We start from the raw sequence: 25,938 nt of genomic DNA, 5'->3' as shown, positions 1-25,938 counted from the left end.
TTCCTTTTCTTCCTGGTACATTTTTCAAAGCTCTAGAATAGCTAACCTTTTCTCTAATGGTTTCCCCTTGTAGGCAACGTGCAAGTATTTGGTCATGTGTTGCAATACAGCTTTTGACAATGATCCCCTTTGTGACCACGGCAAGAACATATTATCTGCTGTGCCTTTCACCCATTCCACACTATATTGTTTGAGCTTGGGCATGCGCTATGGCAATGTCTTACATAAATGCATTAGGGGAGTGTCTTCTATTTTGACGAGTCTCAATTGACTGTCAATACTTACCATGTTTTATGAAATGCTTTCACCACTTTTCATATTCTTAAAACAACAAATATGAGCGATCTCCAACAATCGCTGCTCAAGCCTCTATCTTTTTCAATTATCTCCGTCTATTTCTGGAATGGTACCAACCACTTCCCTTTCCCACTTCTCTTTAGCTCCTTAACTTCGTTTCAATTCCTTTACAACACATATCCCTTTTCAACACCTTAACTCAACACAAATACAGACAGACAGACTAGTCGAATTTACACATTTCATACAAAATACTCTGTGATCACCTTTTTTCTCCTCAATACACTGTGACAGGATTTAGCTTGTCTCCTTATGTAAACCTATTTACACATAGCTTAGGGACTCTGACGAGTGTGAGATAACGTCTTCTAGACCCCTTTGGGTCAAGTTTCTGGGCGCTTCTATCTATATCTTCACGCAATATTTCCCGTTACTTTTAAATTACCACATTCCCGTCTGCTTAAAATGTGTCATTCCCCTCAATCTACTCTCCATCAGTCATTTGATCCAAGGCCTTCGGTATCGTCTCCTCCTCCAACCGACCACTTTTGCCTTCCGTACGCAAAGGGCCTGTGGAAACCAGGTTGAGATTTCATGAAAGAGGGACCCTGCCCACCGTCTCGGTTTTCTTGCAAGTTTTCTATTTGGCTGCTCTCCACAGGAAACCCTGCAATATTCCGGCTAGATGGCAGAGGATGTCTGATCGTATGAAAATTTTAAGCTAACAGGTCGATGGGTCTTAAACCATCCTACCACTGCTGCCATGTGAACATATGGGCCTTAATTTAGTTAGTGTGTCATACAGGTAGATGGGAAACAGAATAACTCCAATATTCATACCAAATCAGGAAGAACTCTTTTAACTGTTTTAATATCAATTATCTAAAACAGGCAGTTAGAACAGACATCGCACAGCGTTCTCTGGAACTCAACTTGAAGCATTTCATAAAAAACAACACTTTTATAACGAAAACTCATCATACATGACATCATACTACGTGGCAAATAAGGAAAACCTGCAGGAGATTGTGGTTGGCTCAAGGGGAACAACTTAGTATACTTTCTATAAGGGGTCCGAGTTGTGGTTGGGTCTCTACAGTCAGGTGGACAACTCATGCCCATCCCTAGTGCATGTCATCTTCATCAGTTATTAGAAACACAGTACTCTATTGGCTCTCAAACTATAAGGCTCTTTGCTATATGGCCCTCTACAATTGGTTTGCACGCTTGTGCCCATCTGGAACATTCGATTCACTTAGCAGCATGTGAGCTCAGACCCAGGTACTAGGAGGTGGACTTCACTGTACCTCCCCACCCAATTAGCCCACCATCTCTCGTCACCCATGCCTTCTGCCATGCAGACTGTCTTTGAACTTGGCTGTGAAATGTATTCTAGTCTCTGGGAATATAAGGGAGTACAGCCACATGCTTATCAAAGTTCTGGACTGTGCTCACTCTATTCCCATCCTTGCTTCACATGACAGGAGGCAACAATTTGGCTCTTTTTGCAGCATTTAATTGTATTGAATGAATAAACTTTGCACTCATGATGTTCTTTCTTGGCACCTTAATGAAAGATACGCCAGCTTCAGACGTTCACTGCTCTTCAAGGATAGATAACCAGTTATTGACTGCCTTCATTCTTGACAGCAGGCCTGATAGCCCTTCTCGCTTCTTCCATGCTCCCAGCTAAGTCTTTGCTGCAACACAGTCTTCAGCCCTTCTCTTCATAGTCTGAACTTACTAAAATTGTGACATCAATGTCCAGCTTCTCTATAATGGCAGATTCAACTGGAGTCTATTCACTACCTATAGCCAACTTCTATGATCACTTAGTCTACTCGCGTTGCTGCATCTGTACAATTATAAAACGGCTTGCATTTTCTACAGTGCTTTTCACACGTGCAATCTTCATTTCTCACTTGAAAGTTTACTTGATTCTTTACTTCGTCAACAGTTTCTATAAGGACCATACATTCTCTTCGTCAGCCAGTCTTCTCAGTGCGTCACGCCCGTTTCTTGTGACATCACCAACTTTTCTTTTTCTCTTTTTCATATTCCTTCGGGGATCTCATCCATGATATTGTCGTCTCTTCGGGAGTAGATCGGATAGGGTTTTCTGATTGGGTACCTTTTCTCGAAGACTCTGCTGGTGTCAAACATGGCACTATTTCAGGCTTCCAGTATACAGGTAGTAAGGGGTCGTGACTTCCTTCAGAGGCAGTTGGCTGCTCCTCTTCACTTGCGTTTCAGGAGAGTGATTGCAAGGGTAGTGGCAACAGGAGACAGCTCATTCTCACAGAAGTTCTTAAGTGGCTGGTTTCAGAAGAGAAGGAGAGATTTTAACTGCTTCTAACATTGAAGATGAACAAGACTAGTCTCATTAGATGTTAAAGAAGTTAGATGCCTCCACTCAGGTAAGTTTGCCCCCCCCACCGAAGTTAGCCTTGCTCACTACATTTTAAAGAGTTAGCCCCCCACAACTTAATGTTAGTCTAGTTGAACGCCTGCAGTGTCTGTATAGCTCCAAAATTACAGAGAGGCTTATTACTTACTGAATTTCTGTGACCTGTGATTGTTAACAAAGCAACTTTGGTACAGAGTGATTATTTATAAGGGGAATTACAGACCGTGATGTTGTAATGCATGTGAGATGAGCCGATTCAGTAATGCAATGGTTTAAGATCAGTACACTTTAATTATTGCTGGGCCTGAGTTGTGCGTAAGCAGTGCCTCTTGGCGGTAGTAGAGTTCAGCTGGCAAGGTGTAACGACCCAGCGCTGTGTAGCGGTGAAAGACTTCATCCCTGTTGCATGTCTGTTGGGTAATGAACTTCCTGATCCCGAAATAGTCAGAGTGGCTACACAATTGAGGGCCAAATAGAATGCCAGATTGAACGCTCTGAAAGCCTTAAGGTCTGGAGTGCTTCCAGAGGGCTTGTTGGAAGGACCAGCGTGGCCGGTAACACCTACTCCAGTTCCACAGACTACTGAGTCACCTACTCCTGCGAGAGAGAGGCTAGTAGCCACGAAGGACCCTACTCTGGTAGCAGAGGACCCCGTGACTTCAGAGTTCCCTGGCACAGCACAGGAAACTGAGGGGGAGGACCAGGTGGGCGCAGATGTTAAGGGTCTGACCAAGCTGGATGAGTTTGCATCAGCTGGGGGCCCAGATCAGACTGACTTCTACACAGCCGAGAAAGAGTGTCCCACATTGGTGGGTCTGAGGAAGCAGGGCGAGGAGCAGGCTAAGGGCCAGGCCCCTGAACCGTACAGCGTGTACTTGGAGGATAGACTCCTGTACAGTGAGCCAAAGGATTCTGAGGGTGAGGACACCAGAAGATTGTTGGTTACCCAATGTCACAGAAAGTTCCTTTTGGATTTGGCTCACCAGAATCCTTTAGCGGGTCACTTGGGAGTGATTAAGACATCAGACAGGTTGTCTGACCACTTTTACTGGCTGCAGTTCTCGTAAAGGTTAAGGAATTTGTCCGGTCCTGCCCGACTTGTCAAGCTTCTGGCAAGTCAGGTGGTGCCACAAAGGCCACCTCAATTCCACTACCCGTGTTTGGGCAGCTTTTCGAGAGAATAGGCATGGATATTGTGGGTCCTTTGGACAATCAAACCAGCTCAGGGTACCGATATATCTTGGTGGTAGTGGACCACACCATGAGATACCCTGAGGCTGTTCCTCTGAGGTGCATCAAAGCCCTTGTGGTTGCGAAGGCTCTAATTGGGATATTCTCCTGTGTTGGATTCCCCAAGGAAGTTGTTTCTGACAGGGGATCACACTTAATTTCAGCATATATGAAGGCTATGTGGAAGAGTGTGGAGTCACCTACTCCTTCTCTACCTCCTTTCATCCACAAACCAATGGGCTTGTTGAGCGGCTCAACAAGACCCTGAAAGTCATGATAGGTGGCTTGGAAGAGCACCTGAGGAGAAAATGGGATATTCTCCTGCCATGCCTTATGTTCACCTACAGGGAGGTTCCACAGAACGGAGTAGGGTTTAGCCCCTTTGAGCCTCTGTTTGGACACCCTGTACGAGGTCCCCTCAGCCTAGTGAAGAAGGGATGTGAAATCAAACACCAATCCCTGTCATGAGATGCAGTGGACTATGTACTCGGCCTTTGGTCTAAAATGGCAAAGTACATGGAACAGTCAACAAAAAATCTAAAGGTCAGTCAGGAGCTAATGAAGCACTCGCATGACCAAAAGGCCAAAGCGACAGTCTATACTCCAGGCTAGCGGTTGTGGATTATGGAGCCTGTCAAACCCAGTGCCCTTCAGGACAAGTAGACTGGGCCTTACTCAGTTCTTAATTTGTAAAAAAATAAGTGCAAGGGCCCACAAAATCTTGGCCCCCTAACGCCGGCCCTGGCGGACGCCACCCGTGATGCGGGCCACCCGGGCCAGCTCAGTGCTAGATCGGCCCACCACTAGCCCATCACACTGCTGCTGCTCCATATCACATGTTTGGGACTGCAGCAACTGCTGGCACCGACGGGCTAGTAGTTGGATGGATGGGGAAGGAGCATACATGGGTTGAGGAAGTAAATATACGTTAATCCTACAGTACAGTATGTCATCCAGTAGAGTCCAAACTAAATGTCCCACATCATTAGCATGTCATCTGGTCTCCATCACACCCCATATTCTATACTGTGGAATTCATGTTAGGAATCATGCATTTTTCCTAAACACTCGGTGCATGTGATGCAATGTATCTGCACCCATCTGTGTTAGAAGTGTACACTTGGCCGGCTCCTGGGCCTTGCCCTGCCCTCTTATGTGCCTACACATTGACTGCAAATGGCCATGCTAATGCCTTGGTCATTCCCAGCCAGTTCCTGCTCCTCCCTGCTCAAAACACCTCCTCGATACAACTCTTTGAGCTCACTTTAATCAAGCCTTACCATCAAACTTTACAATGAAAGGACGTGCCAGTGCTTTTTCAAAGTAGTCTTCTGAGAGTTAATGACTTAACTGGAGTTGTAAAGCCGCAACTGGTATAATAAAAATGTCTTACAAGGTCTTCCTTCAGCCACTCAATTTATAAGCACTCTGCGGGTCCTTCACTTAAGTCCTGTTAAAACAAGTATTGGCAAAGCCAACAGTTTTGGCTTGTGGATAAGTATTAGGCATCTGCCAGGCACTGCTATTAGATTGCCAGGTACTCACACCATTTTGCACCTGCTCCAATAAATAGCCAGTTAATATGTCTATGGATTTGCCTGGCAAGTGCCAATCTCATGCCTACACAAAGGCCCAATCTGTTGGCATTGCCAATGCTTGTTTACATTTACTTTCTGGGTCACTTAGTCTTCTTTATAACCTACTTGCAAAAATGCCCCGTCACTTTTGATATTTTCATTGCATTTTTTTATTGCATTATGGGATTTGTAGTTTTGCAACTCACATTATAAATAAGTTATGTTATAATGAGAAAATCAATAGGAGTGCACACATGATGTCCAGGCTACCTACAGCAAATCATCAACTTTAAAAAACGTACCCTACATTTCATATATCATCGGGTAGCTCATCGTGTCGGTAGTAGGTCAGATCATAAAAGAGAAACAAATATACAATCTTGCTAGGGGCAGCAGAGCCACTTGAAACACAAGGAATTATGCAGGTTTCCTGGCATGGAAGTGGATTTTTATTATGGGCTCTGAAGTTGCGTGTAATTCATCCAGAGCAGGCAACTGTCGCGGCATATGGCATGGGTTTGTGTGGGGGATGGCCAGGAATGGGATAGATCATTATTTATTTGTGAGAGGTTTGGAGGTGTTAAACTCTTTTAGGCAAAAAACGTAACCTGCATGTTCTCTTCACCAAAGTACCCTATCGGAAATCGGGCCTTCCAGTATAAACTCCCCCGTTACATGATGTCCTGCTCTGTTAGCTCAAATAGCATCTAAACGGGTTCACCCTTTCGTGTCCGATAGCACCCTTCCTGTCCACTCCACTGTAAGAAACGACTGCCCGTGTTCTCTCCCTGCAAAGGGATTCTGCCTAGTGGCAATTGTCTTCGGCTACTACTGCTGTGCTCCATGCATGCTCAACCTCTGAACCGCTCTCTGCTGGTGTCCTTTTCAGAAAATGTCTGAACAATAAACAGTAACCAGAAGACTGCTGTGCTACACACAGGCGTGGCAGCAGATGCCTGTGCGTTGCTCAATTAACACGCACCTGGGCAGAACTGGACCTGCTCCACGAGCAAGTATTCCACAACCGCCCGCAACCCTTTACCCAAAGCTAAACGAAGTGGCCACACATGCAAACAAATGAATAGCGCCCATTCTGGCTCCTGATTGTTTCATGCAGAGGGGATTGGCGGGAGCATCGCCAGGTTCACTTGGCTTTAGGCCTTGCTGGAGCTCAAATGTAAACAAAGGGGCTCTTTATGGAGCGGTTTCTGATCTAATCTGTTCTGTATTTTCCCTGTGAATGGTCAGACTGCAGTGCTATCTATTGGAAATGGTACTCACCTTTCCGCAAAGACGGTACACAGTGGTCCCCACGGGGCGATGGAGGGCACCTTGTTAGATTCGAGCAGGCTCCACTCCAGCATGTTTGCCCCCAGTACTTTGCCCTGTGTCCCATGTACTCATACAGAGTGGCAGATCGCATCCTATCCGCAGTGGGTGCCACTTGCCCCAACCTCTCGGGCAGGCTCTCGCCCGACTCCTATTACTGTGGAAGTGCAGCAGCAGGGCAGGGGCAACTTGGTGTAGGAGCAGGTCAAGGGGCATTCTTCCAGTGCCCAACTAGCCGTGGTTTCTGGAAGAGGGGAAAAGGGGTCGGACTAGTGAAGAGTTAACACTTCTTGCTGCTTCCTCCTCCATCGAAGGAGTCACGCACAACAAGGCAGAAAATGCATGGGTAGAGAAGCAAAACTATACAGCCAGAAGCCCAGGCAGCTCCCCAGGCAATGTCACGTGTCTAATTAATTAGCACAAATGTTTGGGCTGGGCAGCTGCCTTTGGTGGCATGCTGGCGGGCGACAGCAAGGCCATCACTGGCACTTGGTAGCCAAGGCCTGCATTGATTGGTGGAAATTAAGTTAAAACAACTACATGTTGTTCCCCAACTTCCCAACTCAAGTTGAAAGTTAAATGCTGCCTTTATACATCGAGCAGAGCTGCAAATTGAAAGTAAAAAGTTGTTGAAAGTTACACTACACACACACGAACATCATGGACGTGACGTGCAGCAGACAGTGTGTGTTATACAGTTTTATTTCGGTTGCCCATCTTTATGTTTTATCAGACCAGCCTTCACGAGTCAAATATGATTCGGCCAGCGGTCGAAGGACCCGAACCGTGTCCTGACCTGCAGGCTGCACGTCAGCACTGCAGGCCAGAAAAAAAAACACGCTGGTGACCATGTGCTGCTGGGCGCAGTCAGGCAGCAGCGTTTGAGGACCGAAATGAGTTTCGGTGCCCAAAAAAGAGTGCTGGTGTTGCCCACCGCCAAGCACCGGCACAAATTAAGCACTGGCCTTACTGTGTTCAGGAAAAGGTCAGTGAGGTGAATTATCTTATTAATGTGAATGGACCTAAACAGATGTCCAGGGTTTTTCACGTCAACTGACTAAACCCCATTATAGATGGGATGACTTGGTCATGGCCTTAGTGACTGACGGAGAGACTGAGGAGGAGACTGATCCCCTCCCAGACCTCCTGCACACTGAAGCCACAGATGGGTCAGTTGAAGATGTCAACCTTGCAAGAGACCTGTCAGAACAGCAACTGACAGACTGTCACTGTTTACTGGGACAGTTTGCAGGTCGGTTTTCGTTGATTCCCGGTCACGCATAATTAGTGCACCCATGATGTGGACAGTGGAGACAGTAAGCCAGTGACATCACCTGATGTCTGATACGGTCAGGGACTCCATCAAGGAGGACGTTTCCAACATTTTGTCCCTAGGAGTGATAGAGTGAGCCATTCCACAGCCCCTGGTCTAGCCCAGTGGTACTGGTCCCGAAAAAGACCACTAGTGGGAAGACTGAAGTTCACTTTTGTGTGGACTACAGGGGACTCAATTCTGTCATAAAGACAGATGCTCACCCCATTCCTCGGGCAGATGAGCTCATTGACAAGCTCAACGCTGCCAAGTACATGGGTACTTTTGACCTCATAGCGGGGTATTGGCAGGTCGGCTTGACAGATGGAGCGAAAGAGAGTTTGGCATTGTCATCCCAGGAAGGACATTATCAGTTTACTGTGATGCCCTTCGGATTGATGAATGCCCCTGCCACTTTTCAGAGGATGGTTAACCAGGTTTTGTCCGGACTGGAAAACCTCAGATTCACCTATCTAGACGACATTGCTGTGTTCAGCCACACCTGGGAGGATCATGTATCTGACCTCAAACAAGTGCTTCAGGCCACGAAGTACCAGATAGCGCAGGGTACTGTGGCTTACCTAGGCCATCTGGTAGGTGGAGGTAAGAAACAACCTCTTTATTATACTTATACTTATTATTATTTACTTAGAAGGACTGGATTTGGAGAGATAAGATTTCTGGGTAGTGCTTGGTTGTCTTTATGTCTTTATGTACCCTCCTGTTCTCGAGGCTCCGAAAATAACTTTGTCTTCAGCAGAACCTTTTTTTTCAAAGGAGTGAAAATGTGATTATGTTGTATTTTATATGTTATATTTTAATGACTGGTTAAATGTTTTTGTAAAGGTCAAAATTTGATCAAAACAAATAAAAAAAAGAATAAACTTGTTGAAGCAAAGTTACAGGCTGTGAAGGAGTGGGATATCTCCACCACACAGACGCAGGTGAGAGCCTTTCTAGGTCTCACCGGTTACTACTGGTCGTTCGACAGAGGGTATGGGACCATTGCCATGCCCCTGAATGATGTAACATCCAAAAAGATGCCAAAGGAGGTAACTTGGACCCCTGCCTGTCAAACCTCCTTTCAGCATTTAAAGGATGGATTGTGCAGGGCCCCAGTTCTGAAAGTGTCAGACTATGTTCAGGAATTCATTATCCAGACAGACGCCTGTGATTTTGGGATTGGAGCAGTGTAGCCCAGCTGAACTCTGAAGGGTTAGAGCAACCTGTTGCCAACATTAGCAGGCGGTTGACAAAAAGGGAAAGGAACTGGGCTGTCATAGAAAAAGATGTGTATGCAGTCGTGTGGCCCGTAAAGAAGCTGAAATCCTACATCTTTGGGTCTCACTTTACGATGCAGATGGACCAACGGCCTCTGAGATGGTTAATGGCCATGCACAGGGAGACCCCTAAGCTGTTGTGGGTGGCCTACAGGAATTAAAAATGGGCATCTAGCACAAGCCAGGCTCCCAGCATGGAAGCGCAGAAGGCCTCAGCTGGTACTTTCGCCTTGAAGAAGAACCAGACCCTCAGTAGGTTGGTGGTTCACATGTTGAGGCTGGGGGTGATGTGAGGAATTCGACCATCCACACAAGGAGAGTGCGCTCGCCTGGGCTTTTTTAAAAATGTTTGATAAATTAAAATGAATGATGGAAGACCAACCTCTGAGAAATTAGTGTGGTCATTCCCCACCCATTCCATCTACTTCCTGCACCAAACACATATTCACCTGTAATCTAGGAAGCCACAGCCTACAGGCGCTGTCTTCCCCTGTCATATTCACATATTCACCTGGAATGTGACAGCGCTGGGTACATCAAAGCATTCCAAGAAGGGGGAAGGCACACCTACCACCAGCCATGAGCAGCCTAATTTAAATGTCAAAGGCTCCATGGATCTGCATTCCTTTGTTCTCCAGCTTGTGGCAGTGCATACTAATGAGAGATAATTGAGGCAAGCCTGCCCATTGGGCTTGGTTGCCCGAGAGACAACATGAAGGCGGGACTAACACCACTTTGGTGTGCAATGTGTCAATTTGAAACTAGTTCCCATCCCTCTGAATGAAAGGCAGTGAAATGCATGCCAGGGTCCACTATTTACCGTAGGCAAACTCCTGCAGAGCTGACCCCTTTCTGAGGGGAGAAGTATTTGGTTTGGGGAGATAGTAGGTCTGCTCTCAGAACATACTTCCAAAGGAAAATCTGCGTTTCAATCAAGAGTCACAGAGGGCTCAGTTAACCAGAAAGACATTTTGATCTACAACAGACAGGAAGATGGGTGGGACTTAGGTATATGTTGTCACCCCCTTGTCTGTCCTGTTGCAGTTCACTCTGGTCCGGGCCTCATGCATGACAAAAGATTGCTGGTGGGGATTCAGGATTGGTTCATTAAGGTAGGCTTAGCCTACAGCAATCACTGGGCTCCATTTGACTTTAAAAGAGGGCTGAACCCCTCACTTAGTAGATTATCTGAAGACTTTGCAAGGAGCAAGACGAAGGACTCATTTGTACCCAAGCTGAAGGTACAGTCTACCTTAGATCTTCTGCCAGTGAAGGAAGGCCAGGACTTCCAAAGGGGAAGCAAGATCCCGCCCCTAAGCATCTCCCAGGGAACAGAGGGAGATACCAGACTCAGAGGACCCGTCCAGCATCCCCAGAACTGGTACATAGCCAGCACTCAGCGTGCCCTGCTAGGTTCTGACAGCAAGCTTCCTAGGTAGGAAGTGCCGGAGGGTCTCTGGACAAGGGAAAAGGATGTTGCCTGCTGACACCCTCCTGAGCTTTGGGCTATCCACCTTGAAAGGACACAAGCCCTGCGAAGAAGTTAGGAGGAGTGCCACACAAGCATCATCCAGCATCCATATTTTTAAGGACCATTTCGAGAGAGTCGAGTCCTCGAACCACATCCGGCTGCACGGCTGACTATTGTCACGCCACAGTCAACAGAGCATCCCAGATGCCCCAACCAGCATTCCAGACCCACCAACCAGCACAGACACAACAATTCTTGGCCCAGAGTCCCCGCGCCAGACAGCCTGCAGATGTCCGTCCAGCCTCGCTTGCCGAACTGCCATCCACCTGGTACCTGCAGCTGTCTCCTGCCACTAACTTTGTATCACGGTGTGCAAAATGCCCTGGAATTGCCTTGACGCTGTTGAGCACCAAGAACTTCTTCAGCACCAATTACATTGTGGCTATGCCCCCCTGCTCTTTCTCTGAAAGCCCAGAGAGACAGTTATGACCATTTGCCCCTTTGGTGTTGAAACCAAATAACCTTAAATAGTAAGACTGATTGCTTTACCAACTACCCTCCTGTCAGTATCCAGAGTGCATCCCTTTCTTTTGTGAAACTGCTGTCCTCTGTGTTCCTTTACAGTGTGGGTTGTAATTGTAGTGTGCTAGAATTGTCTGTTGTGGTAATAATAAAGTAGATCTTTTTACACAACCTTGAGTGGACAGTCCCTTTTATCATTGGGTAATAATTGTATTTTTGCTGTGTTGCAACTAACCAACGATCCACAACCTTGCAGAGATAAGCCTGCTGTTCTGTCCACGTTACAAAAATTGGACAAGAAGCTCTTATAATTCACTTGTATTCCAATTTGTTTGGATTCCTTCTGGTGTACTAGAGGTGTGGGGTTGATTGATGGTTTAGAAACCGATAGTCATCCCTGGATCACTGGTGCCCCGGAAGTTGATTAGTCACAATCTGTACTGTCCCCCACTGCTGCTTGGGTGGCATCTGTGTGTAGCCTCCTGTTTGCATCATCGCAGCAACCAGAAGTCCCCCTTGCTTTGCCTGAGGAATCTCTATTTGCCCTGTGAGTACTGCTCCCTCTATGTGTACTTTGGCCAGTTTTTTCTGAACTACTTTGTTTTCTGCCATAGTAGCATCATCCACCGTCTCCTTATCCTTCTCCTGTTTTTTCTTTGCCTTAATTCCCACTATCTTTTCTAAAGGGACCTGTACATCCGCAGTGAGCCCCCTCACTAGGATATGGTAGGGCAAAGGTATTTCTTCGTCCCATGACTTCTTATTTTCCTGTGTTCACATTTCCTGTATGGATCATTTGTATGCTGCGGGTTCCTCATCAGGCTTCATTTTGCTAACCAGTATAGAACCCATGACATGTGTGGATAGAGCACCATCAGAGCTTCCAAACATGTGCCAGATAATTGTGAAAGGGCGCTTCATTGTGTATATTGGAGCTTAATTTTACTCCAGAATATCCGGCCTGCTGCCTTATTTTGTCACTTCTCTCCCCGACAATACAGCCAACAAACCTTTAGTATCTCCTATGGCCAATGAGATTCCTGCTGTCTCTTTCTCAAAAATATGAATCCACTTGCTCGCCCCTGCCATCAACGAAGGTAAACTGTAAACTAGATTATCCATGTCCATTGTCTGCTATGGTATCTAATGAATCGCGCCCCTTGCTTTCTGTAAAAGGGGCGTTTGTTTGCGCACTCTGTGTTTATTACCGCGTTGTGGTCTTTTTGATACTGCTATTCTAGTTTTCCTGCTGTGAAGTCTGTTTCCCCAGTCACCCAATAGTTTTCCCATTTCCTTCTCTTCTCTTTCATCCTTTCTCCTTTATCGTCTCCTATCTGTCAAAAGGTGGGTGTCTGTTTTGTGCGCCACTTGATCACTGTTAGTGCTGTCTTCCCATTCCGATATGGTTTGCCCTTCGTCTACCATGTCAATTTCATTATGGTCTGAGTCCCGTCCCACTTGTCTATTTTAAATTTTATGTGTCCTGCTGTCCACCCCTATTAATTTGTTTCCCTTCTCATGTTCCTTTCCTTTCTCTTCTATTTACCTTTCCATAACTTTTTCTGCCTCCTTGAACACACTGTCAAGTTGTTACTACATACTCTTTTTTATGTAATTTAAATATTTCCTCTTCCCTTTTTCGTCCTTGCTGATAACGCTTGTACTGCCCCGTCTTGCTTTTTATGTGTTCCTTCCTTGTCGTGACACTCTCGTTTAGGATTTGTATACCGTGCAGCTGGTTTTAATAATGGGTATATTGTATAGGGTGGTGGTGCACTTTCCTGCTCCTCCTCCTTTTCCCCATTCTCTGTTTCTTTCTCTTTCTTTTTGTATAATTTCCAGAGTCTCAGAATGTCCTCTCTCTTTTTTAGGTTTTGCTCCTTTATATGTAGCTGCTAAGTATTATCAAACGCTCCATCTCCAGGGCATTCTTTATAGCACTTGCCCACTGTGTCGTGTACCCACTGGAAATGGTACTTTGACATTTTATTGCTGTACTGGGGCAAGTTCCTACACATATGGTTAAACAAGGCATCCATCCAGTAGGACGTCATTGCCCCGCGTTATTTTTTTATCATTAAAATATTCTTCTTTCCTACCTTCTTTCTTCCTCTTACAAATGTAAGACTTTTATAAATTTCACTCTTTTTTTCGAACAATCCCAATCACTCAATGTTTAAACTGACCACTTTGCTCAATCACCATATTTTCGTCCACTCTGGCCTTCTCCACAGGCCTGCCCTTTCACACCTCACACTCAGCGCTTACACACAATGGCCTTCTCCAGAGGTGTGCCTTGTTAAATCGCATTAGTATAGAAGTGGCATTCTCAACAGGCCCATCATCTTAACAATAAAGCCCATTATTTGAAAACGTTGTTACTTCTCCTTGCTCAATTGTATCAGCAACTTGTGCTACACAGCTTTGCGCTATTTACATGTTAATTTGACTCTGGCTCTTCCACCCCTTCCACAGCCACATAAAACGAACACTACGATCACTTTTCGGAACACTGAAAAATGAACTGCTGCTACTAACAAACGTGCGTGCATATACCCAAATAAACTCTTCCCCAAGAGGCCTTGCCTGACATTTTGGAGGAAGAGTATAGCCACTGGGGATTGGGCCCCCTGAATTCCTCATTGCCGGCTAGAAGTCTGCAATGGAAGTAGCGATTATGATAGTCTCAGCCAACCTGCAGGCATGTAATGGCCATTTCTCTGGGGACTCGCCAGCGGCCCGAACTTTTGATTATAATGTGTCTTCAACCAAAACCAATAATATGTTTGGGAATCTTGAGGCATGGGGAGCTATAAGAGCCTTTTCAGTTATAAAGAGGGTGGAGAGTGACTACCACTCTCAGCGCTTGGAGATCTCTGAGGAGTTTTTGAGGGGTCCCTGAAGGGACTCAGGAAGATCCCGAGTGCTGTCCTTTTGCAGATCATGCTAGGAATAATCTTAGGTGGGGTGGCACGGACCTGGATGAAGTTCTCCCACAGGTATATGACAATATTTGCCATTTACTAGAGGAGCATGAGAGATCCGACCTGTGTGATGCCTTAGCCTTGATTTCTCTCTATGAGGAAACAGTGGCTCGGGTGGGACAATATTTTTCAAAACCTGCAGAAGCAGTCCACAATCTCACAGAGAAAGTTACCCCTTGGTATGATAAAGACTGTAGGGAGGCCAAAGGACAGCTTATTTTAGCTACTAAGAATCCAGGGCCCAAGAGGGGAGTTGAGGTAAGGCGGGCAAGAGGGGATTATCAGAGGTTGCTGAATAACAAGAAGAGAGAGTGGCATGAAGATTCATGGAAGGCACTCTTGTAGGCAATAGAAAATAGGGGCTCCAAGGGTTTCTGGTCTAAAATGGGGGCAGGCCGCCGAGGGAACCATAACCAGCTGCAGGGCTCGATCTCCGAAGAAGTCTGGGTTGAGTATTATGGTAATTTGTACAAGGTGGTAGGGGAGGACCCTATGACTCCTGGTATTGGCAGGAGGTGTGATCCTTCATCTGGGGAGCTATGCCCGACTCTGCTGATGTTTACCCATAGCGAGATAGAGATGGCTTTGGCACGTCAAAAGATAGGTAAGGCGCCAGGCCCAGATAGGGTGCCGATAGACTTTAAAGAAACAAGCTTGATGTCTGGGTACCCTGTCCAGCTAAATTATTTAATGCAGTATCATGCAGAAACAGGTCCACAATTCATAAGAAGGGAGCCCGCGATGACCCAGCCAATTTTAGACCCATTTCCTTATTGGATGCTGGGGGAAAACGTTTGCGCAGGCATTACTGTTCCATCTGGATGAATGGGCTTTGAGCAGTGGAATAATAGATCACCGCCAGGTAGGGTGCTGTGAGGGTTTCAGCACCGTGAGCCAGAGCCTATGACTCCACCTGGTATGCGAGAAATATGCTGTGTTTAGGAAGACGAACGTGTATGCTGTGTACGGCAACCTACGAACCGCCTTTGATACTGTGCCAAAATTAAGATTATGGGAGATGTTACTGGACCTTGGTATCCCAGATGCAATGCTTTCAGCCATCCAGAATTAATACACAGGAAACACTGCAGTGGTATGTTGGGGAGTTGATTGAAGTACTAACTGCAGCATCAACATTCAGAAGGGGGTCCCTAAGGATGTGTTCTGGCCCCCAAATTGTTTTGCATTTTTATCATTGAAGTTTTGAAAAAAACATTTGGGTGTGCAACCTGACACCCTTCTCTGACGGGTTATAGGCTCCCAGCATTGCCGTTTGCAGATGACACTGTGCTCTTATCCTTAACCCCTGTAGGCCTTTGTAAGCAGCTAGGGATCTTTGTTGCCTTCAGCAAGAGGAATGGGTTCTCCTTGAACATCAGCAAACTAAGGCTATGATCTTCAATGCTAATGCCAGGAAGAAACAGAAGGCCATTAGACTCACCCTGGAGGAATGAGTGATTGAGCAGGTTGTCGCATATGACTCCCTAGGGGTAAGAGTCATGGCGTCCTATCGGTGGACACTTCAGGTTGAAAAGGCCAGGACTACGCTGGGCAGGTATTGTGGGGCACTTGCGAGGTACACTAATGAGCATGGTAACAGGGTGATACGAGTCTCGCTGGAGTCATACAAAGCCCAGGCACGCCAGGCTGCACTATATGGGGCTGAACTTTGGCGACATATGGATATTGCGCCCCTGGTAGTGACAGAGAATACATTTCGGAAAAACATTCTTGTGCTGCCTGTCAGCACACCGAATATTCCAGTGTTGCTTGAGACATGGTTGCAAGGGTTTGAGTCAGTCTGTAAACTTCGACCTGTTTTGTATTGGGCCCGCATATGGTCAAATAATAACCTTTGCAAATACAAAGAGGGGCTCTTGGGTGTGATGTCCTTTCACAGAAAGCGAGTAATTCCCTAAAATGGGTGGCCCATGTACAAAAGACGTTGGCTCAATTGGGCCTTGGGGAATATTCAAACCCTCCTGTCATGACAGATGCATCTAAAGACGTGAAAAAGAGTGCTGCGGGGCTTAATGTGGAGAGTGATATCCTCACGAAATCCAGATCCTCTCAGTCGCTGGCCCGGTACCTTGATATTAAGCAACGGGTTGGCTGCGAAGAGTATTTCAATTATATCACCCCAAAGTGGGGCAAGACTGTATATCTCAAGTTCCGTCTTGGGATTTTGCCCACAGCTGCAGTCTTGCACAAATGGAATAGTGCCCTTCCCCCAGCATGCACCTTCTGTGGCGATCCCGTTGAAGACCTCCGACATTATTTACTACTCTGTCCCGGGATTATGCCATTGAGGAAACGTTTCCTGAGTCCACTATTTTTGAACCGCGGTTGTAGGACTACACGGGGAACCATGGCCAAATGCCTGGACACCACAGATGTTTGCGATGTATATGCGACAAGTAATTTATCTGAGCTAGGCATGGAGAGTCTATTTGAAAAAGTTGAAAGAGTCAGCCCAGCCACATCTGCCAATGGTCGTTTGATTCACTCTCGGGATGCGGCGTAAAACCCCTGCCTTTTTTACTTTATTGTAATTATGATGTATTGTATTCTTAGAATTGTATTTTTTTGTTTGTGATGTATATATGAAGTGTTGCTTTTATGACTTTTATTGTTGAAATAAAGCTATGAATGAAAATGATTCTTTTTATGCAATATTTAGCATGATTTTATGGCATTTTGATCATTTTAAAATGAAACCTCCTTTTAGTTATATTCGATATAAAGACAGTAGTAGTATAAACGGCAAGATGCACTCTGGGTAAGAATTATTCCTTCAAGATATATAAATCATCGAAAAAGACATGAGAGAAATATATAGAATAAAAAAAATACGACAAAGAGAAGCATTTTGGATACCTAAAATAACACCCTTCAAAATGAATATATTAATTGAATGAACAGACTAAATGATGTTTATAAAATGAGCTATTATTAAAACGCATTTTTCTATTATCAACTTCACAAATGTCTGACATTAGGATTTCTTTCATGTTGTTGAATTTGAAATGCATTGTGGGGAGGAATGTCTTTCAACAAGATATTTAGGGCCTGCTTTACAAGTAAACGTTAACATAGGGAAGTGCCTTTGAACACATTTTTGTAAATCAGGCCCTTAGTAGCCACCGTTTTACTGTTAATACAATTATTGGTAGTAAATCATAAAAGATAACTGTGTGACCCCATTATATAAGTGGATACTTTGGAAACTTGTTTTTACAGGAATCGTGGTCTTTTTTCAAAATGTGCCTTAAAGTGCATAATTGCTGTTGATACCTTCAACATTACTAGATTGCAGTTGACTGAAAGACGCCTTTTTAGTTTGGAACGTAGTTGAATAGAACGGGTTATGCCAATTTGCTAGAATACTTTGAATAAGGCATATATTGCTAGGATCATTAGAAAATTAATGACATTGTAGAGTAATTTAACATAAACATTCTGCGCCTGATATACAAAAGCTTTTTTCGATGAACAACGCTTTGTAAATCAGCCTCTCTATGTAGTTTACGTCATGGAAAATACTAGTAGCAAATGGGAATTGCTATATCGAGACGCGTGCTAAAAAAATAAAAGCTATCGGTAGATGCCATGCCATCATACAATGAGCCCTTTGTTTGTGTCTGTTGCGCATCCATCACCTAGATATGTATGGATGGCTGGGAGCATAGCACTTGCTTTTGCAGCCCATCACTTCCACGCTGCTCAAGAGCACTCCATGAGTTCGGAGACCTGTGTATATATATATATATTCAGTGAAAAAAACTTTGTTAAAGGGACGTTATGGTTAAGTTGTGCTACTAAAAACCTATGAAATTCACTGAAAAAAACTTTGTTAAAGGGACGTTATGGTTCCAAGTAAAACCAAAAAACCCTTGAAATTCGCCAGTTATGGTAAGCTAAGCAACCATAACTCGCGCCACCACCGTGCACTGCTAAGACTAACACCCAGGACATCAAAGATGACATCACAAATGCCATTGATGACATCACTGATGACATCACATGTCTGGCTCCCTCTTTTTTCCTTTACTGACATATCTAGGCCACATGGTTTTCTTCAGTAATAGTCATGAACTAAACATTCAAAAGGTACTATATTTGTAGACTTATCCTTCAAATATGTTCTTACCGTAATTCCCTTAGGGTCCAGTCACTTCATATGAAACATATACATAGGGGGGAGGCACAGGATTGAAAGACAGCAATCCTTTCTGTGCCTGAAGATAATCAGTAAGGTTATCAACACTTTCTAATAGTTTTGCTGTTTTTTTTATGACTGTACTTTCCCTGTATATGCTCTTATTTGTGTACATTGTACTCACACTACTTTCCTTAGGGTCCAGTCACATCATGTGATACATATACATAGGGGAAGTAACAGCTTTGAAGCAGGGCAATCATTTCCGTGCATGAAGATAATCAGTTAGGTTATAAACACTTTCTGGTAGTACTACTGCTTTTTTGCTTACTTCACTTTCCCTGTATCTGCTCATGTTTGTATGTGTTCTTGTCTCTTTGTGTTTTGTCTGTAATAATACAATTATGTAGTAAGTGGGTTTTATTAGCTACTGATTACATGTTTCACAGTATGCAAAAGTCTAATAAGAAAGCATTTATCATTTCACTATTCAACATCTCAAGATTATTAATATTGCACCTCCATCATGTATGCTGCACACAATGCCTATGCTTCTACATGAGTAGCTTAGTATACTGGAAAGAACTTCATAATAGAATGCTATGTGTATCAATGCATTGCTTAATGCACTACATACCTCATGATATTTATTTCAATGATCCTTGACACTTTTTTGTCAACATTACAATAAGAATCCCTTGTACAGACTTTTCATGAAAAGTAAATGCACATGTGATGTCATCAGTGATGTCATCAATGACATTTGTGATGTCATCTTTGATGTCCTGGGTGTAAGTCTTGGTCTTGGCAGTGCACGGTGGTGGCGCGAGTTATGGTTGCTTAGCTTACCATAACTGCCGAATTTCAGGGGTTTTCCTGTTTTACTTGGAACCATAACGTCCCTTTAACAAAGTTTTTTCAGTGAATTTCATAGGTCTTTAGTAGAACAACTTAACAATAGCGTTCCTGTAACAAAGTTTTTTTACTGAAATAGATATATAGATAATGTAAATTTGATAAATGTTTACTAGGATGCCCTTAGTTTATACACATATAACATAAAACATACTGAACCCCCTACCTGCACTAGTGGGTCTGATGTCCGGGGACCATGCACCTGTTTGCGGGCGGACTCGGACAACATCAACACTATCCAAAAACTCAGGGGGTATCTTACATTGTTATATCATCCAAAATACATTACATTCAATAATAAATAAGAACTGAAACTGTTTATATAAGACAGTAACAGTCCAATTACATAGCAAATACAACATAGTGCAATGTACCAAAACACAATAAATATGCCTTCAACAGAATTGGCTCACAGAAATTCCACAGCATAAATCAACAGGACACCTATGCAGCAGTAACAGCAACACTTAGTAAGAAACTAGTGAGTACACTACATGTATTGTATATATTTATAAACTTTCTGTATTAGGTACACTAAAACGAATATATTTTTTTTACACAAAAATCTCTAGTACTTTAGAATGGCTGGAAGAACATTTTCCTCGGGATGAAATGAGTGAAGACAGTGATACTAATGGTAGACACTACACTTCTCTACATAAGCCAAATAATAACCATTACTTTAATTGTACTTAACACATTTCTTTTTTAACAGACCGTACAGACATTAAAAATAATATACCAAGAGAGACGTTAGAAAATCCTCTGCAGCGAATGAAGCTAAACATAGATTTGTTAATGAAAAATGTAATTCTTTTAAAACACTTTGTGGAGGACCATATAAAAGAAAACATTAAATATCACTGCCCCAAATGTATGTGTTACCCTCTCCATGTCCCAGCCAACTATCCCCAAAACCGCCCCAGCAAGAAAAACGTTACGATGAGACTTCAGTCCCTTCCTCCCCACACCATCCATGATGTCCAAACCTCTAAATCCCCTGTGTTTGTTTCAGTTTCCGGATCCCCCTCTCTTTCGTAATTTTTATACTTTTGTACAATAATAAAATATTAAGTGTGTTGTTAGTATATTCCTCTGCATCTTATTTTTTTTTAAAAGGCAGTTAGGATGTCCGCGGACAGCACAGCTGTCCGGGATGTCCTCAATTAACTAAAATGGGGGTGTCCAAAGGACACTATACCTGTTTGCACTGTCCTCAATCAAGATAGAAGTGTCCTTAGGACCAGCAACGTCATTTAGATTGTAGATCTGTGTCGGAAGCGGCCTCAGTGCGAAACCTGTTGGAGAGAGAGAGAGGTGCGGCTTGGCACCGTCACCCACGTACGTGGGTCCTTTCCTCAGAGTCTCCAACTCGGAATCGGAACTCGACTGAGGAGTTGAGCGGAGACGAGAGTCGAGCGAGCGAGTGAGCAGGAATCCTCGCGGTTGGAGGTGAAGGTGAGCTAGGCTAACATAGTAGCATGAAGGTGAGAAGCAGGTTCAGAGCCAGGAAGAACGGAAGTACGCGGAAGCTAGCCGCGCCGTGTTCAGCCGTGGAATTTCTTTCCCTGCTGTAATATAGCGCGGTGCGGCGGCTCCCTGTGGCTCCCTGCAGTAACGGTTCCTTGCAGCCTATGATCTCAGTACGTGGCCAGTTGCTGCGGTACTGGGTGATAGGCGCTCCCTGTGAAAGGAGCCCCCCCTGAAAGAGGTGGTCACTGCTTGGATAGGTAATTGCAGTGACCACTTTTAGAGCGAGCCTGTGAAGGCCGTGGCGGGGAGAATAATTATATAAATCTCTGGCCCTACCTCAGAGCTGTTGGAGGCATTGCTAATTCAGTACAATCCATTGTCTTTGAAGTGTGCTGGAGTTGACCCTGAGAAGAAGGGGAACCTGTGAGTTTCTCCCGGAGACTGCGGGCTGTGGCCTTTGATCCGGGCTTGTAAGTTCCCCGGGTCACTATACTGGTGGGGGAGGGGTCCCAGAGAAAGGTAGGAAATTCTAGTTACCTCACCAGTGCAGATTAAGAGGTAAATCATTCCCGCCTTTTAGCAGCAGCCCTTATTACCTCACTTGCCTGGATTGACCGGCACTAACTGGATATAAATTCTTGAAGTGAATTGAGCCATAACGTAGATATGCAGCGGGGAAGAAGAGCACCCCACTCAATCTATAATCTACGTAAAAATAAGTCTCAACCCATAAAGGAACCCAAGGAATCTCATAAGAAAGGGGGCAAACCCAAAAAGAACGCCAAATATCCTCTTCCGGTGGCGCAAGGGGCCATAACTGAGTTCTTTCCTGTGAATCCTCCCCCGGCCACGAATTCCACTGTAATTGAGGAAACAGCCGTACCGATAGATAGTGGCGGCATTTGCTTAAACACCTCCAATTTCGACGACATAGACAATAATTCCCTCTTAGACCTCTGTCTAATGATACAGAGAGGGATGCGTGCACAAACTCCCCAGAGGTCATCCAGTGGCATAACGCCTTTAAAAGAAAACAGCATGAATAGTGTCTCGGGGGAGCATACGGGTGGGGGAATCAGCAGACGTTTATCTGCTTCCCTAATCTGGTAATGGGGTCGATGGAGGATGAACCGGATAATGAGATGGAAGATAATATCGAATCACATCCAAGCTCATTACAGATAACTGAGCTACAATCATCGGTGGCTGCTCTCCAATTTGCCCTTAAAATACTCCTACAAATGTCGGGGCGTATCCTGGCCAATACTAATTCCAGCACTTTGGCATTAGGGCAAAAGGATCTCCTCCGAGAAGAGGCAGAAATTAATCTATCTGATGCCTTACAGACAGTTGAGGCGATTGATGAGCAGGATGATGTGGCAGAGGGGGGCGATGCACAATATGTACCCAACAGCGACAGCATAATTGAGGAAATCCCCGTGCAGGCTGAAGATCAAGAGCATGAGCAAAGCCCTTGGTGCCCTCCTACACGGAAACAACGAAGATTAGCAAAAAAGGCACTTAAAAATAAGTCAGCTGCAAAATGTGCCCAACCACTTATAACAGTACCCAAATCGCAACCAGAGACCCACTCAAAAAAGGCCAAAGACTGGTGAGAGCAGCTCAAAGGGCGGCAAGGGCAAAAGGCCCTTTAACAGACTGGCTGATGCCCGAAGAAAAGTCAACGGGAATGGACCTAAATGAAGTTTCAGTTATATCCACTGAGCCTGATATGGAAACTAGTATGCATATGCAGCCGGAGCATCTCCCTGGTTAGCACGCTCTGAGTTATTAGCAAGACTATATCACATACCTCAACTTCGTGTCTTAAAATCTGAGGATTTTCTATTCATTGAACCCCTGTCGGTTCCTAAACCTAATGTCTCTGCCTTACATTGCATTTTTCCAACTACGGCACAACTCATCAGAAAATATAAAGAAGATCTGAGTGCAGTGGACATTGACATTGATGTGGACCCGCTGGAGAAGGTACCCTCGGCCGATCCAGAGGACGCTATGACAACAGCTCCTGCGGTTAATGTGCTTAAATCTGGGGGAGGGGACAATCCTGCTCTAGTCGAAATACAGCAGGTCCTGAAGTCACTTCTAAAATCCATTCCGCAACTGTTACAGAACCATTGATGTTTGTCTTTACTTTCTTGGAACTGCAGAGGCTTCTCCCATCTCTTGAGGTCGGAGGGCTCTGTAGACTTACTGTCTCAACATAGTTGTATATGTCTGCAAGAGACATGGTCTCTTGACCCATTACTGTTAGATGGTTTTGTTATACATCAAGCGTTTGCTAAATGGGGCAGTAAGGGTCGTCCATATGGTGGTTTACTTACTGGGCTAATGAACACGTTTATGTCCTGAAAGATTCAATGTAAATCTGAGGAGCAGCTGTTGGCAGTAGAGGTCGAATATCATGACGAAAATGGCTCGGGAAGGTTTCTTTTAATTAATCTGTATAACCCCCCAGGAGAACTGTTTTGGGACTCATTACAAGAGGCAATACAAGACCTATTGTCCTCTTGGCTGTTAAGAACGGGCAATGCCGCTGTGGTGGTTATGGGGGATTTTAACTGCCATATGACGGACGAGACACTTATATCCTCCAACCCTGATCTTAATGCAAGGTGCTGGATGTCCCATGGAAAGAGGGAGGTTGAAGGATTAGGCTGGCTGCAATTGTTTGGAGCTTGGGATATGGCTCTGATTAATGGCCGTACTTTGGGCGATCGGCCGGGTAGACACACTTGGGCGAGTGAATCATCAATTAGCACATTAGATTATATATTCATGTGCCCCGAGATGCAGATTAGAGTAAGCGATATGACTGTTAAGCCTAATGTATGGAGCGACCATGCGTCGCTACAGTGTACACTCAGCATTCCTATTCCAACTTCCTCACCTGCTAACATGGGTAACATTCAAGCCAACTGCGCAGGATCTAGAATAGTGTGGTCTGAGAAGAACACAAGATTGGCTACTGAAGCTCTTGCACCTATTTTAGTTCGGGGCTTCTGTGACTTCAAACTTATGACGGTAAATGAAATCGAAGACTGGATATCTGGATTCTCAGGTCAGCATGCCACGGCCCCAAGGGACATATGCTAAAAATTGGGGGTGCTACACTTCCCTTTAACAGGGTAATCAGGGACGCCAAGAGAGGGCTACGAAACGGCGATCCGAGGCCTGAAACATATGAACTTATCTGAAGCTCTATACCGCGAAAAATTAAGAAATATCAAAAACTGTTACAGAGCGGATATTAAGAACATTAAGATAACAGAAAAAAATACCAGATATCAGCGGCTGATACAAACGATCTGCGCTAGAAATTCTCGTAGCATTTTGTCACTACTAAATGAGAATAGAGAGAAGGTTAAAGGCCCCTTAATTAACCCAATGAGTGAGGAGACATGGGTAAAATTTCTACTAAGCCGAAATTCAGGGGGAGTGGAAACCATGAGTAGAGTTTTGGAGAAGGCTCCTATTCATCTGCCTTTCGATGTCTCAGTAGAGGCAATACTGAATAAAATAGCTGCCCTTAAGTCCTCTAGAGCCCCTGGCCCTGATTGGCTAGCTAACATAGTGATCAAGAACCATCCCCTTTTTTGGGCCAACCTGTTCTCTCTACTATTTAATAAGATCCTAGTGCAGGGGATAATTCCCCGGTCCTGGCAGACAGCTATTCTCATTCCTGTATTCAAAAAAGGCAGCCGTTCTGACCCTAATAATTACAGGCTTCTATCCATGCTTGATATTTCAGGTAAACTTTTTGCCTCACTATTGCTTAGTGAGATGCAGAAATGGGTAGAAAATGCCAAAATACTCAGCAGATTCCAATGCGGCCTTAGACAGGACTTTTCCACCTCACATAACCTCTTGGTTATGGAAATACTCCGTACACGGGCGCTTAGTAAGGGGCAGCCCCGCTGTACGCCCTCTACATCGACTTTAAGGCCACATTTGACTCCATCCCTCATGAGAGGCTATGGACTAAGCTAGAGAAACTGGGATGTCCGTCAGGGATATTAGATTACCTTCGATTACTCCATCAAAATACTACGGCGCGCCTGAGATTAGATCAGGACGGAAACATGACCAGAAATTTGATCCAAGATAAGGGGGTAAAGCAGGGCTGCGTCACTGCACCCCTTATTATTAATCTATATGTGTACGACATTCCTGCAGTATTAGCTGAGGTTGATAATTGCCCGCCTAAAATTGGTGAAGCATTGTGTGTCGTATTAGCATACGCGGATGATCTGGTTGTCTTTGACAATACCATAGGTGGTTTGAGGCGTTCCGCTTCTGCCCTATGGGACTATGCCAGGATAAATGGATTGACCATCAATCTGGACAAAACAAAGGTCCTTAGATTCACGAGAAGAAGAGTATCGCAAGTGAACTTGATAGTACATGAAAATCTTATACCCTATGCTCCATCTTATCGCTATCTAGAAGTTGAAATTGAGCCCCATGGCGATTATTTACTCTGTAGACAGGGTTGCATTACTAGGGCGATGCAAGTTATATCATTAATTTCCTCCTTTACAAACAAGCAGGGTGGCTTTACCCTCTGGGGAACGCGCCACCTTTACATTCAAGTGTTTGCCCCCATGATCATATATGGCCTTGAGTCACTGCACACATTAGACTTAGCGTGGCTGCAAGTGCTGGAGGGCAAGTTCTGGCGACGGACATTGGGGCTACCCCCGGGGGTCCCTATGGCCCTGATCAGACTTGAATTGGGTCTGCCCTCTCTGAAGGCAATGGTATTGAGGAAAAGAGCAGGGTTTTACCTTAAGATGATAGGTGGCTCTATTAACCCCTTATTAACTGTGATTCATCAGGAGGTGCCTAAAAAATATACTACTTCACCCCTACATAAAGATATGAACAAATTTCTCATAGATATTGGATGGACACATAGAGGGGCTACTGTCACCAAGGAAACCTTAAAGGCACTAGGAAAA

Source organism: Ambystoma mexicanum, chromosome 11 (assembly GCF_040938575.1).
Source record: "Ambystoma mexicanum isolate Mex_15411 chromosome 11, UKY_AmexF1_1, whole genome shotgun sequence".
Lineage (NCBI taxonomy): Eukaryota > Metazoa > Chordata > Amphibia > Caudata > Ambystomatidae > Ambystoma > Ambystoma mexicanum.
Note: the sequence above shows the minus strand (reverse complement) of the source record.